Genomic DNA, 15,220 nt, shown 5'->3' with positions numbered 1-15,220 from the left:
ATTATAATAAAACTAGTGAAAGACAAAGAATCTAGAAGTCAGCAAAAACAAAGTAATACATTATATACAGGAAATCCTCAATAAGATTAACAGCTGATTTCTTCTCAGAAACCATGGTGACCAAAAGGTAGTGAGAAGACACATACAAAATATTGAAAGAAAAAAATTTAAAACTGAGGTGGGGGGAAGCCATCAACTAAGAATTTTCTTATCCAGTGCATTATGATGGATAGAGAAACAAAAAGAGATGCATACATCATTACTGGACACATCCTCCAAGACATAAAGAAGTCCTTCAGACTCGAGTGAAAGGACATGCATGTAAGGTGGGGCCCTACACATTAATATGTAAGCTAGTTTTAGAAGAGGTCATGGAACTAGAGACATTATTGCCAATGTCAGATGCATTTTGGAAGAAAGCAGAGAGTACCAGAATAATGTCTCTCTGTGTTTTATTGACTATGCAAAGACTTCTGACTGTGTGGAACATAATTTCTGACTAATTTTGAGAAGAGTGGGAATTCTAGAACACTTGATTGTGCTTATACGAAACCTATACTTGGACCAGGAGGCAGTCATCAGAACAGAGCAAGGAAACACTACATGGTTCAAAATCAGGAAAGGGGTGCATCAGGGATGCATTCTGTCTCCATACTTTTTCAATCTATATACAGATCATTCGGAAAGCTGGGCTTTATAAAGAGGAATGCAGCATCAAGATTGGAGGAAGACGCATCAACAGTCTACATTATGCAGATGACACAACCTTGCTTCCTGACACTGAGGAGGACCTGAAGCACTTGTGACAGGACAAAGACTGTAGTTTTCAATATGATTTAAAGCTCAACATCAAGAAGACAAAGATTCTCATCACTGGGCCAATTGGTAGAATCATGATAGATAGAGAAGAGATCGAGGTTGTCAACAGTTACAGCTTGCTCAGTTCCACAATCAGCACCAGCAGTCAGGAAATCAAAAGATGAACTGCACTGTGAAAATCTGTCAGAGACCTCTCCAGAGTACTGAAAAGCAATGATGTTAGTCTAGAGACTAAGGTGTACCTAATACAGGCCATGGTCTTCACAATTACTTGCTATGCAACAGAGAGCTGGACAATCACTAAGGATGACAGAAGAATTGTTATCTTTTAATTGTGGTGCTGGAGAAGAGTCTTGAACATACCACAGACCGCCAAGAAAACAAATAGGTCTGTCTTGGAGAGGATGAAACCAAATTTCTCCTTGGAGGCTAGGGTTTTGCAGCTCCATCTCACACACTTTGGGCATGTGGCCAGGAGAGATCAGACCTAGGAGAAGGACATCATATTCAGAAAGGTGGAGGGACAGTGCAGGAGAGGAAGACCCCGGATGAGACGGACTGATACAGTAACTAGGGCAATTGGGGGAGGAGTGTAGGAATCCGTGAGACAGGCTCAGGACAGGGCGGGCTTCAGAGCTGCTGTACTCAACAACACATAACAACAATCACCACCACACATGATGTAATAGAGAACAATGGTAAATCCAAAGGTTATGTAGAAACAAACAGCAAAATGTCAGAGGAAAGCCTTCCCTGTGGTTGTAAAGTTGTTAACTGTCCTCGAGCCAGATAACACAGTGACTTTATGTAAAACAGGACAGAATGTTGTCTTTTCTTGCAACATCTGCATGATTGTTGTGTGTCTGAGTCTGTTACTGCAAGTGTCCATCAATCCAGCTCACTGAGGCTTTCTCTCCATTTCGTTCATTCAAACATAATGTTCTTTTCCAGCAAATGGTCTTTCCAGACGACATGTCCAATGTGAGTTCAAGTCTTGCTACTTCACTTCTAAGGAACATTCAGGTTGAGTTTCTTCTAAGAATGATTTAATATTCTGACAATCTGCTGCATATTCCATATTCTTTGTCAATACTATAAATAAAATGCATTCATTCTCTCTCATTATTCAGCTCTGGGATGTATATAAGGTAATTGAAAAGAACATGGCATGAATCAGAGACAACTTTGGTCATCAAAGTCACAGCTCTACTTTTAAGAACTTTCATCCATTGCAGCAACAAAGTACTTGGTTTCATTTCTTGACTGCTTTTTCCATGAATGTTGATTGTTAATGTAAGTAGAAGGGATTTATTGACAATTTCTATTTTCTCTTTATCAAACATGATATATGTTGAGGTTTTGGTTTGGGTTTTTTTGGGGGGTTGGGTTTTTTGGGTTTTTTTTTACAGTTTTGTAACTTTGATAATCAGCTGTTGGTTTTCATCCACATTGATGGTCTGCAGATTTCTAAGTGGCGACAAGTCTACAGGTAATCAGTGTATCATCTTGTTTGGGGAATCTTCTTCCTCTTTACCTTTTCTAGACAGACAACCACACATAAATGCAATGTTGGACATTCCTATTCCTTTAGCCCAGATGGCTGCGTTAAGCTTGGTGTCAATGTGAACACCTGGTTTCCCCATCTCCTTCATGGCAAATTTCCAGATCTCCTTGAATGACTGAGGGGCGTGCTTCCTAAAGCCCACTCCATAGATGCACTTGTGATTAGTGTTGGTGGACTCTCTGGTCACCACTTCAGTGATGGCAGAATGGCCCTTCCTCTTTTCACCAACCTCCTTTGCTTCATAACATCAGGACCAAGTTGGAAAGTAAACATGATATATTTTGGTTTTATTGTAAGGCTTTTCACTTTCTTCACATTCAAATGTAATCAATGTTGACAGTCATGATCTTTCCCTCCATAAGCAAGTTCTTCAAATTTTCTCCAGTTTTATTAACTAAAGGAAGGTGGTCAAACTGCACTGAAGGCATTGACAAAAAATAAGACCCAAGTATTGATGGAATGTCAACCGGCCTATTCCAACAAAGAGACGTAGGCCCTGAAAGTGCTCACCAGGTTGCACCAACAAATCTGGAAGACAGCTACGTGACCAGCTGACTAGGAAAGATCTTCTCCCAAAAAAGTGATCCAACAGAATGTGGAAATCATTGAACAATATAATTAATATCACATGCAAGCAAAATTTTGATGAAGAGTATTAAAAAGTGGCTAGATCAGTCCATCAACAGAGGACTTCAAGAAATAAAAGCTGACTAACAACCAGGAGAGAAAAAAATAGATGAATGTGATCTTCAAGAATCAAATCTCTGTGTACATCAAAAAACTTTTCCAACAGGGTAAAAGGAAATCCACAGACAGGGAAAAATATTTGGCAATGACATATCTGATGAGACTTATCACTATAATTTCTACAATATTCCAGCACCTCAACAAGGAAAAGATAAGCAATCCAATCACAAAATAAGCACAGGATATGAACAGACACTTCACCAAAGAGGACTTTCAGACAGCAAACCAACACATGAAGAAATATTCAAAATCCCTAGCTATCAGAGGGATGCAAATCAAAACAATGATGAGATAACATCCCACCGCAGCAACAATGGCAAAGTTCAACAGGCCAGCAAACAACGAATACTGGCAAGTTTGTTGAGAAAGTGGAACTCTTATTCACTGCTGGTGGGAATGTAAAAGGGTACAAACACCACAGAAGGCAGTCTGGAGCTTTCTCAAAAAGTTTGAAATAGAAACACCATTTGACCCAGCAATTCCACTACTGGAAATATACCCTAAAGAAACCAGAACTGCCACCCAATAGATGTATGCACACACATGTTTATTTCTGCATTATTCACAATAGCAAAGAGATAGAAGCGAACCCAGTGCCTGTCAACAAATGGGTAGAAAAACTATGATAAATCCACACAATGAAATACTACACAGCATTGAAAAGCAATGAAATAGTAAAATATTACACAACATTGGAAAGCCTTGAGGACATGATGCTAAGTGAAATATGTCAGTCACAAAATGATACTGTATAACACCATTGTTATAAAATAGGATATGGTACGGGTTGAGGGAGGAAGAATGGATAGATAATAACACTGCATTAGAAAAGCTGAGGGGAAGAACTGTCTAAAAGGAATTTATGATTATGCATTACATACATGAGAACAATTTTAGACAAGGGGGTGCATTGTGGGATTGGCTAGGGGAGGGGGAGGGAAGGGCGAGAAAATGTCCAACAATGAATTAATAAATAAAAACAATAACAACAAAAGAAATTCAAGCTGATTTAGAACAGGTCATGGCACCAGGGATATTATTACTGATATCAGATGGATCCTGGCTGAAATGTGAGAACAACAAAAGGATGTTTATCTGTTTTATTGACTATGCAAAGGTATTTGACTGTATGAATCACAACAAATTATGTCTAACATTGAGAAGAATGGGAATCTCAGAATACTTAACTGTGCCCATGTGAGACTTATGCCTAGACCAAGAGTCTGTAGTCCAAATAGAGCAAGGGAACAAAGCATGATTTAAAATCAAGAAAGGTATGAGTCTTTCAGAGTGGTTGTACCCTTTTATAATCCCATCAACAGTGTATGAGAGTTCCCACCTCTCCACATCCTCTCCATCATTTATTACTTGCTGCCCTGCAAAACTTTGCCACAGCTATTAGGTTAAGATGGTATCTCATTGTGGTTTTGATTTTCATCTCTGTTAGTGTCAGTAATTTTGAGCATTTCTTCATGTTTCTGTTGGCCATCCTAATGCCTTTCTCTGTAACAAGTCCTTCCATGTCTTTTGCCCATTTTGTAATTGGGTTATCAGTCTTTTTCTTGTAAAGGCCCTGTAGGATTCTGTAAACTTTTGTTATGAGACCCTTGTCTGAGATGGTATTGCCAAATGTTTGTTCTCAATTGGTAGGTTTTCTTTTCACTCTGTTGGAAAAAGTTTCTGATGGGCACAGAGATTAAATCCTTAAAAGGTCCCATTCATCAGATTTCCAGATTGTGCATTTCTGGCTTATTTGTCAGTCTCTTTATACAACAGACTAGGCCTTCTAAGACAGTTCAGCATTTCCTCAAAAAGTTGAACACAGAAGCTCTGTATGACCCAGCTATTCCACTACTAGGAATATACCCTAAGGAAATCAGAGCTGAGACAAAAACAGAGATCTGTACACCAATATTCATACCATCATTATTCAACATTAGAAGAAGATGAAACAACCCAAATATCCAACTACAACTGAATGGATTGAGAAATTATGGTGCAATCACACAATGGAATACTATGTAACACTCAGGAGCAACAATTGTGGAAAATACTACATAACTCAGTCTCATAAGGACAAATACTGTATAAGACCATTATTGTAAAAATAGACGGGTAACTATGTATGGGGACCCAAGGGGGTTGCAGAGGGAGCAGAGGAGTGAGGATGGGCAGAGATGAAACCATAGGTTCGTGGTGTTTGGCGGACGGAGAGAGGGGATGAAGGAAATGGGAAGGATATGGCAGGGACCTGAAAAGACAGGGTAAGGATGGACAATGTCCAATGGTGATTAATTTTGTAAAACATAATGCATGAGAATGATTGTATGAAACATAATATGAAAGTAGAATAGTGTGGAACACAATATATATGAACTTTGTGAGCAAATCAATAAAGAAAAGAAAAAAGGTCTTTTCTCCACACCTATTCAATATGTATACTGAACAAAATATTCAGGAAGCTACATTTTATGAAGAAAAATATGGCATCAGGATTGAAGGAAGAGTCATCAACAATCTGCATTATACAGATGACATAGCTGTGATTATAAAAGACAGGAGGACTTGGGGGAACTTTCCAGAATGCTCAGTGATGGGTTGAGGAGCAGAGGCTGTTTGAACTGTGCTAGGTGATGTGCTCCTTCTTGAAAATGGCAAAGGAAACCACTTTTTTTTTTCTTCCACCGTTTGAAATTTCTATAACCTTGCTCTGCAGATGGTACAGAGCAAGGCCTCAAACCAATTCAAAGGTGCTCTCGCAAGCCCTGCAGGAATGCACAGGGCCACACCAGACCCAGGCACACTGGAGGCTTGCACAGGAAACCACTTATGATGTTTTGGGAGTCAACTCCAGTGTCACCCAGGAGGAGTTGAAAAAAGCTTACAAGAAACAGGCCCGGGGGAGGGGTGGAGGGCTGGGTGGGGAGAGAAGTGCAGCAATGAATGAATGGATATCCAAAATCTCTGTAAATGCTCGTTAAAATTATTAAAAAAAAAAAAAAGAAAGAAACTGGCCGTGAAGTACTACCCTGCTAAGAATCCAAATGACAATTAGATGTTTAAACAGATGTCCCAAGCTTATGAAGTGCTTTCTAATGGAAAGTAAATTTTATGATAAAGGAGGAGAAGGGGCATCAAAGGGGCTGAGGCAGATGGTGGTTTGGGCCCCCCAAGGACATCCATCTTTGATACGTTTTTTGGAGGTGGTGGAAGAATGTAGAGAGAAAGGAGAGGAAAAAATGTTGCCCAACAGCTCGTGGTAACATTAGAAGATTTCTGTAATGGTGCAACAAGAAACTAGCTCTGTAGAAGAACGTGGTTTGTGATAAACGTGATGGCCAAGGCAGTGGGACAGGAGCAGGGGAATGCTGTCCTACTTGCCGAGATGGTGAGATGCAAATAAGAACTAATCAGATTGGACCTGGGGTGGTTCAGAAAATTCAGACTGTGTGCATGGACAGAGGTAAAAGTGCAACAGAAGGAAGATGGAGGGAAGGAGATTCTAGAAGTTCATGTTGACAAAGGCATGAAAGATGGTCAGAAGATAACATTCCATGGTGAAGGAGGCCAAGAGCCAGGACTGGAGCCAGGAGAAATGACCACAGTTTAGATCAGAAGGCACCTGCTGTTTTCACTGGGTGAGAAGACCTTTTCCTGTGTGTGGACATATGGCTGGTCGGAGCTCTGTGGCCTTCCACGAACCAGTATCCACTCTAGACAACCAAACCACAGTCATCACCTCTCACCCCGGTCAGACTGTCAAGCATAAGGATACCAAATGGGTAAATGGACGCATGCCAACTGATCACAAACCACATGAAAAAGGGCGCCCCATCATCAGTTTAAGGTTGACTTTCTCCAGAATGGCTTTCTCTCTCCCCTGAAAAGCTCTCTCTGCTGGACAAACTCTTACCTGAGAGGAAGGAGGCAGAAGGGACCGATGAAATGGATCCAAACCCGGAAGACGCTGCCCTTCCCATGAGATGAGGACCACTACCCCACAGGTGGGGTTCAGGTCAGACCTCTTAGTGGCACCACTGAGACCCTGCTAGCATTCGACATGCAGTAAGTGCTTAAGGGAAGGACATAATCACCATACACTCATCACTACTGGCGTAACTTTCAACTATAGTAGTATTTTAACCTTCAGTGAAGAAACTCCTCTATGTATGATGACTTCAGTGTATGAGACGAAATTGAGTATCTGTAAAAACTGCTTTTGGTTTAAAAGGAAAAGTTCTCGTCCCGTGTTTGTTAGGCCACATGCTGTATTGTTTTCGGCTGTGCACAGGGAAGAGCTTAGACTGAAATGCACAGTGTATGTATGACTTCAGTGCATGACCCTTAACTCGGCAATGAAAACTCTGCATGTGGAAACTGGAAGCTAGAAGAAAATCTGCTTGTAGAAAAGTGTCGGTTTGTGTTGTTCCTCGTAACCTGTGGATTCACTGTGACCTGGCATTGCTCTCACTGCCTCAGCTGTTAAAGACGGCGCAGTGTGTATACAGTTTACCCTTGGGCATCAGTGATGACAGCAGCACCTTGCCAAAGAGGGGCTCCATCACCGTATTCCGCTGCCCGAGATCGTGCACTTTCAGCATTACCTTCCCTTCAACTGTGCTGTCTTTTTATCTTAATCCTTCTCTTTGGACCATGATGTCCCACAGTAGGGACTTCAGGAATTGGGTTAAGTCAGAAGTGAAGAGACCTTTACATGGAGAAGTAATTTGCATGTAAGAGATTGGAAGGGTCCTTTAGTTACATTACAGGCTTACTTTAAGCCAATTAATTTATACTCCAATGTAACTATAATGATGATAGTAGAGCAAATGATGATCGGTAATTTATAATTGTATGTTTAAAAGTCACCACGTTTCCATGCTTAAATCTGCATATCAGAATTTAGGCAATTCATGAAATGAACTAATTTTTCCTTAATATATTGATTACAAAGAAAAAAAGTGAGGAAGTCTTGAAGCATTTGTTGCAGAAGATCCCAGCTTCAAGAAAACAAAAATCCTCACCACTGGGCCAGTAGGCAACACCATGACAAATGGAGAAAAGACATATGTTAATAATTTCATTTTACATGGATCCACAATCAACACCCTTGGTACCAGCATCAGGAAATCAAAAGACATGTCACATTGGGGAAATGTGGTATCAAGGACCTCTCCAAAGTGCTAAAGACCAATAATGTCATTTTAAAGACTAAAGTGAACAGATCCAAGCCATGGTCTTCTCAATTACTTGCAATGCACATGAAAGTTGGACAGTGACTAAAGGTGACAGAAGAAGATTGATGCCTTTGAGTCGTAGTGTTGGAGAAGAGTACTTAATACTCCATGGACTGCCAAGAAAACAAACAGGTTTGTCTTGGAGAAAGTAAAACCAAAAGTTCTTTGGAACCAAGGATAGTGAAACGTCATCTCACATATTGTGGGCAGGTGGTTAGGCGAAATTAATCCCTGGAGAAAGGGCATCATTGCTTGGACAGGTAGAGGGCTGTCAGAAGAGAGGAAGAACAATAGGGATTAATGCAGTGACTGCAGCAATGGGCTCAAATATGTCAGAAATGGTGAGGATGGCATGAAATAGCAGAGGGCTCGATGCATTTTCACAGTGTTTCTGTAAGTCACAGTTGACTCAGTGGCACATAACAACAAAAGGTGATTATCATTCATTGATGATCACAGACTGTCTTCTTCATAGTGCATGGGTCCTCAGATCATTTGCTCAGCATACAGAACGGATAACTGAGGTCACACACTTTCCCCCTAATTTGAAATACACAGTATCTCCTTGAACAACTGCCTCTTAATCCATATACACCCTCCACATGAGTACAATTCAAACAAAACAGACTCACTGCTGCCAAGTGGGTTCCAACTCACACCAACCCCCTACTAGGTTTCTGAGGCTGTTAAGTGTAGATGAAAGAAGACTGTTCATCTTTCTCCCTGGGAACCGACAGTGGATTCGATCCCCCAGAGAACATAGCCTCCAGGTGCGCAGCACTGCTTACTATGGACAACATCACCAGAGTGCCCTTGAGGACAATGAAGTGTTCTGAAATTCTCATTCTTCACAATGTGATCTATAATTTGTTATGATTCACAGTTAAATGTCTTCTGGTATTATCTGCTTTCAACCAAGGCCCGTCTGATATCAGCAGTAATAGCCCTCATTCTATGTCCTCCTCTGAAACCAGCTTGAACTAATGATAGTTTTTGTTGATGTACAGCTGCATTTTTGTTCAATTATTCTGAAGTTTCATCCAAGTCTTTTTCTTTGGAATTTACAGAAATAGTCATCTCTTCCAGTCAGTTGACCAGGTAGCTATCTTTGGAAATCCTTCACATAGGTAAATAATTCTTCCAAATATTGCATCCATGTCCATCTCACCAATATTCTGTCATTCCTAGAGCCCATTTTTTTGTAAATTATTCCATATAGTTTTAACGTCTTCCTTTAGTACAGTGATTAATTTTTTAAAATTTATTTACGTGTGTGTGTGTGTGTGTGTGTCTGTACCATCAAATTGGATCTGACTGGTACAGGAGGAGATTGTCCCTCCTTCTCCAGCACAGCATCTAATGGATTTGAACCGAGCACCTCTGGGATTGCAATGCAGCTTCTTGCCACTAGGCCATTAGAGCTCCCTCTAATACAGTGATTCTTGATAATAAAAATTGACAGGAATATTAATCTCTTCCAGTTAGTTGACCAGGTAGCTAGCTACCTTCCAAATTCCTTCACATAGGTAAATAATTGTTCCAAATTTTGCATCAATGTCCATCTCACCAATATTCTGTCATTCCTAGAACCCGTTTTTGGTAAATTATTCCAGACAGTTTTAACATCTTCCTTTAGCACAGTGATTCTTGACAATACACAATCTCCTGAAATGGTTGAACATCAATTGTTCTTTTTGGTACAACAGCATATCCTTTTCATCTTGTTTGGATGCTTCATGTGTCCTTCCTTATCCTTAATTAAATTAAACATAAATGGGTTAAAACTCCCAATTAAAAAATGGCAATCAAGACAATTTATTAAAAACATGATCCAAATATGTTATATTAATGTCAGACAAAATAGACTTCAAATATTGTAACAAGAAACAAAGAAGGGTGTTTAATAAAGAGTCCATTCATAGGGAGAAATAACAAATATAAACATATATGCTTATACAAAAGGCTCACTGGTGGTGTAACCTGAAGTGAACTAGCTAACCCAAAGGCCAGGCATCCCTGGCAGTTTGAATTCACCAGTGGTCCCATAGGGAAGATGGAAAATACCTTCTCATTGAGATCTGTTGTTGTTGCTATGTGCCATCAAGTCAACTGCAACTCCTAGTGACCCAGTGAGCAACAGACCTGAGCCTGGCCCTGCCCTGCACCGTCCTCATGACCTCTGAGATGCTTGAGGCCTTTGCTGTAGCTACTGTCTCTGCCCATCTTGTTGAGAGTCTTCCTCTCCTTCTTTGAACCTCCACCTTTCCAGCATTATCTTTGTCCAAGGACCATCCCCACTCCCCGCATACTCAAGGTTTGTGAGAGTAAGCTTCACTATCCTTGCTTCTAAAGGTAATCACAGTTGTACTCTCTCCTGGACATATTTGGGTTTCTGTTTTTTACAGTGCAGGAAATATTCAGTACTCTTCTCTAATACTTCAATTCAAAGGTATTGATTCCTTGGTCATTCTTATTCACTGTCTCAACTTCCAGATGCTTACAAAACAACTCAAAATGCTATCGCTTATATCAAGTGCACCTTAGACTTTAAACTGAGAATATTGCACTTTCGGGCTTTTAAGAGCCTCTTGACAGTATTTTTCCCAAATGCAACATGTCTTTCACTTTCTTCACTGCTGTCACCCTGGGTGTTGATTGTGGATCCAAGTAAATGAAATAATTGACAATTTGGATCTTTTCTCCATCTGTCATGATGTTGTCTATTGATTAAGTCGTGAGGATTTTTGTTCTCTTGATGTTTCTTGAAATATAACCTGTATTGAAGGCTATAATTTTCTGCAGAAAGTGCTTCACATCCTCAAGACTTCTTTCAAGCAAGGCTGTGTCATCCACCTAGTTATTGATGCCAATCCTGATGCCACATTTTTTTAAATAGTCAAGCTTCTTCGTATAGTAATCTTTACCTTGAAGAAGTACAATCAAGATGCTCCTTGAAGACAACGATGGTCAAACTTCATTTCACGTACTTGCTCGTGTTGTCAGGAAGGGACAGTCCTTGGAAAACCACATTCTGCTGGGAGACAGCTGGTCAGTGGCAGTGAGGAAGACCCTCAAGAAAATGGGCTGTTCAAAGTGACTTCAACAATGAGTTCAAACATATCATAGGTCATGAGGTGAGGGCAGGCAAGGAGAAATTTCAATCTTCTGCTCACAGGCTCATTACGAGTAGCAGTCAACTTACTGTACCAGCAACAACAAACAAATGGAAAAGAAAAGAGAGTAATGTAAAACTATTCCATCTACAGATGCGATTCTCTTCCAAATAGAAAACAAAGAATACACAAATACATACACAATATCAATACTATTCAAGATTGACTTACAGATTCATAAAATCCTATGAAAATTCCAACAATCTTTATGGCAGTAATGGGCAAGCTGATTCTAAAGTTCATATAGGAGCTTAAGAGGTCCTCAAGGCAAATAATCCTCTAAAAGAATAAAATTGGGGGATTCATACCCTGATTTTAAAAATTAACTATAATCATCATCAATACAGTGTGACATTGTGTAAGAAGAAATATGGATTAATGCAACAGAATTGAGAATTCAGAAATAAGTCCTGTGAGGGGACCAAGACTACTCAATGGGAAAAAGAAGGGTCTTCAACAAATGATGCCAGGACAACTTGAGACCCACACATAAAATGTGGGTCCATACCTCACATACCTCACACCATAGGCAAACATTAACTCAAAATAGATCAAAGGACTAAATATAAGGGAGACAGAGATTCTATAAAGGGAACTTAGGGGTACATTTTTATAATCTTGAATTTGTCAGTGGTATCTCAGATCTCTAGGGAGCTCTAGTGACCCACTCTGTGGGGAGCTGCCTTGTCTCTCCGGTGGTTCGTCCACCACCAGTTCAGAACAAGAAACACAGACAGTCTCCTCCCAGGCAATTCCAGCTGCAGAAACCAAAGAGTGAGTCACTAGGATATGGCTCTGAGTTGACAGTCCTGAGTTTGCATTTGAGTTTTTTTAGATGTGGCATCAAAAGTTCAAAGAAACAGTAAATTATACTGGAATTAATTAAAATGAAAAGCTTTCATACATAAAAGGGCACTATAAAAAAGTAAAAAGAAAATCGACAAAATGGGAGAAATTATTTATAAATTCTATTACGAAAGGAGTGTATCAGGGATACAACCTGTCTCCATACCTTTTCAATCTCTATGTGGAACAGATCATCTGCAAGGCTGGACTTTATGAGGAGTAATGTGGCATCAGGATTGGAGGAAGACTCGACAACAACCTGTAGTATGCAGATGACACAATCTTGCTGCAGAGTTCGCTGAAGAAGGTAAGGACTGCAGACTCCAGTTTGGACTGTAGCTCAGCATCAAGAAGACTAAGATTCTCAACAATGGGCGAAATTGGCAGCACCATGATAGATGGAGAAGAGACTGATGTTAACAATTTCTACTTGCTTGGTTCCACAGTCAACACTCTTGGCACCAGCAGTTAAGAAATAAAAAAACAAATTGATTTGGGGAAAGCTGCTGTCAGAGACCTCTCCAAAGTGCTAAAGAGTAATGATGTCAATCAGGAGACAAAGGTACACCTGATTCAGGCCATGGTCTTTGCAATTACTTGCTATGCATTAGAGAGCTTGCCAATGACCAAAGATGACAGAAGAATTGATGTCTTTGAGTTGTGGTGCTGGAGAAGATTACTGAACATACAATGGACTACCAAGAGAATAAACAGGTTTATCCTAGAGGGGGTGAAACTAGACTGCTCCTTGGAGGCAGAGATTTTGACACTCTTTTTCACATAGTTTGGGCATGTGGGCAGGAGGGACCAGTCCCTGGAGAAGTATATCATGCTTGGAAGCGTGGAGAGACAGCGCAGAAGAGGAGGACCCTGGATGAGATAGATTCACACAATAACTGGGGTACTGGGAGAAGGTGTGTTGGAGACATTAAGACTAGCTTAGGACAGAACAGTGTTCAGAGCTATTGTACATAGGGCTGCTATGAGCTGCAGGCAACTCGATGGTACCTAACAACAACAACAATTTGGAATGCATATCAACATATCTTGTACTACATTCAGCATATATATAAAACATTGCTTTTAACACAATTTGTGTGTGTGTGTGTGTCACAAAAATAATCTAATTTAAAAATGGGAAAAGACATTTTTTTCAAAGAAGTTAAGGAAAAAGTCAATTAACACATGAAAGATTCATTCAGTTCACATCAGTGGTGATATGAGTAGACACAGACCTTATTAAAAAAAACACTTAAATGAGTGCTTCTTATAGAAGTTATACAGCAACAAAAAAGAATTCAAAGTTAAAAACAAATTTTCCAGGTCATTCTGTGAGAATTGATACAGCAATTATAAAATTTATCTAAAAATGCAAAAGATTTAAAATAATCGCCTTTAAGAACAAGGCTGGGGGATCTAAACTACAGAGGATACTGACAGTTACCCTGAAGGTATAGTACTGAGTGGTAAGTGATGAATGAAGGTATAGTGACGAGTGTGAGAGAGCAGTGGAGTGGAGAAATTCCAGAAACAAGAGTCTACATGACAAAGTAAGAGAAAGACCTCTCATTGCTACTTCAGTCACAAAAACTAACATGCACTATGTAACGAAAACAAATCTAAAACCCATAAAGATATTGAAGAAGGAGGAAGATTTCTTCCCAAATACAGAGTAGATAAAAATACCTTAAGAGAAAAAAACACGAGAGCCGAGAATGGGAGTTGAATCTGTCTTCTAACTGCACACCTGGTCACCTCTCTTCTCCTCCCCTCACTCTCACCACCTGCTTTCCCTCCAGCTTGCTCGCCACCCAGAACACCTTCCACCATGGCCATCTCAGCAAGTTCCCAATTGAAAAAAGGCATCAAGCAGGTGTATAGGGCCCTGCCTCAGGGTGAGAAAGTCCGGGCCATGTATATCTGGATCGATGGCACAGGAGAGGGACTGCGCTGCAAGACCCGAACCCTAGACTCTGAGCCCAAGAGTACAGAAGAGTTGCCTGAGTGGAATTTTGATGGCTCCAGTACTTTCCAGTCTGAAGGCTCTAACAGTGACAGGTATCTCCTCCCTGCTGCCATGTTTCGGAATCCAACAAGCTGGTGTTCTGTGAAGTCTTTAAGTACAACCAAAAGCCTGCAGAGATCTATTTAAGGCACACCTGTAAATGGATAATGGACACGGTGAGCAATCAACACCCCTGGTTTGGAATGGAGCAGGAATACATCCTCATGGGGACAGATGGCCACTCATTTGGTTGGCCTTCCAATGGTTTCTCTGGACACCAAGGTCCCTATTACTGTGGTGTGGGAGCAGATAAAGCTTACTGCAGGGACACTGTGGAGGCTCACTACCGGGCGTGCTTATTTGGTGGCATCAAGATTGGGGGGGACAAATGCAGAAGTCATGCCTGCCCAGTGGGAGTTCCAGATAGGCCCCTGTGAAGGAATTGACATGGGAGATCATCTCTGGGTGGCCTGTTTCATCCTGCACTGTGTATGTGAAGACTCTGGCGTTATAGCGACCTTCGACCCCAAGCCCATCCCTGGGAACTGGAACGGTGCTGGATGTCATACCAACTTTAGCACCAAGGCCATGCGAGAAGAGAACAGTCTGAAGCACATTGATGAGTCCATCGAGAGACTAAGCAAGCGGCACCAGTACCACATCCGCGCCTACGATCCCAAAGGAGGCCTGCACAATGCCCGGCACCTGACTGGATTCCACAAAACCTCCAACATCAACGACTTTTCTGCCGGTGTGGCCAACCATGGTGCCAGCATCCACATTCCTCGGACTGTTGGCCAGAAGAAGGGTTACTTTGAAGACCACTGCC

At 40.8% G+C, this 15,220-nt stretch overlaps 3 pseudogenes across 1 annotated transcript in view; 2 read left to right on the top strand and 1 right to left on the bottom strand.

Annotated features, from left to right (window-relative positions):
* Window positions 1-2,222: 2,222 nt before the first annotated feature.
* LOC102864692 lies at window positions 2,223-3,364 on the bottom strand (annotated as a pseudogene).
* Window positions 3,365-3,443: 79 nt separating this feature from the next.
* On the top strand, window positions 3,444-7,117 carry LOC102864286 (annotated as a pseudogene).
* A 7,097-nt stretch (window positions 7,118-14,214) lies between these two features.
* The window catches only part of LOC102863884, a 16,713-nt pseudogene continuing 15,707 nt past the window's right edge, over window positions 14,215-15,220 (top strand). The window contains exon 1 of the transcript XR_439011.1: window positions 14,215-15,217. The product of XR_439011.1 is annotated as a glutamine synthetase-like (transcript). The remainder of the gene's footprint in view (window positions 15,218-15,220) is intronic.

Source organism: Elephantulus edwardii, unplaced genomic scaffold, assembly GCF_000299155.1.
Source record: "Elephantulus edwardii isolate Elephantulus edwardi_28Jun2011 unplaced genomic scaffold, EleEdw1.0 scaffold00289, whole genome shotgun sequence".
Classification (NCBI taxonomy): Eukaryota; Metazoa; Chordata; class Mammalia; order Macroscelidea; family Macroscelididae; genus Elephantulus; species Elephantulus edwardii.
Note: the sequence above shows the minus strand (reverse complement) of the source record. Positions and strands in the feature narration are given on the sequence as shown.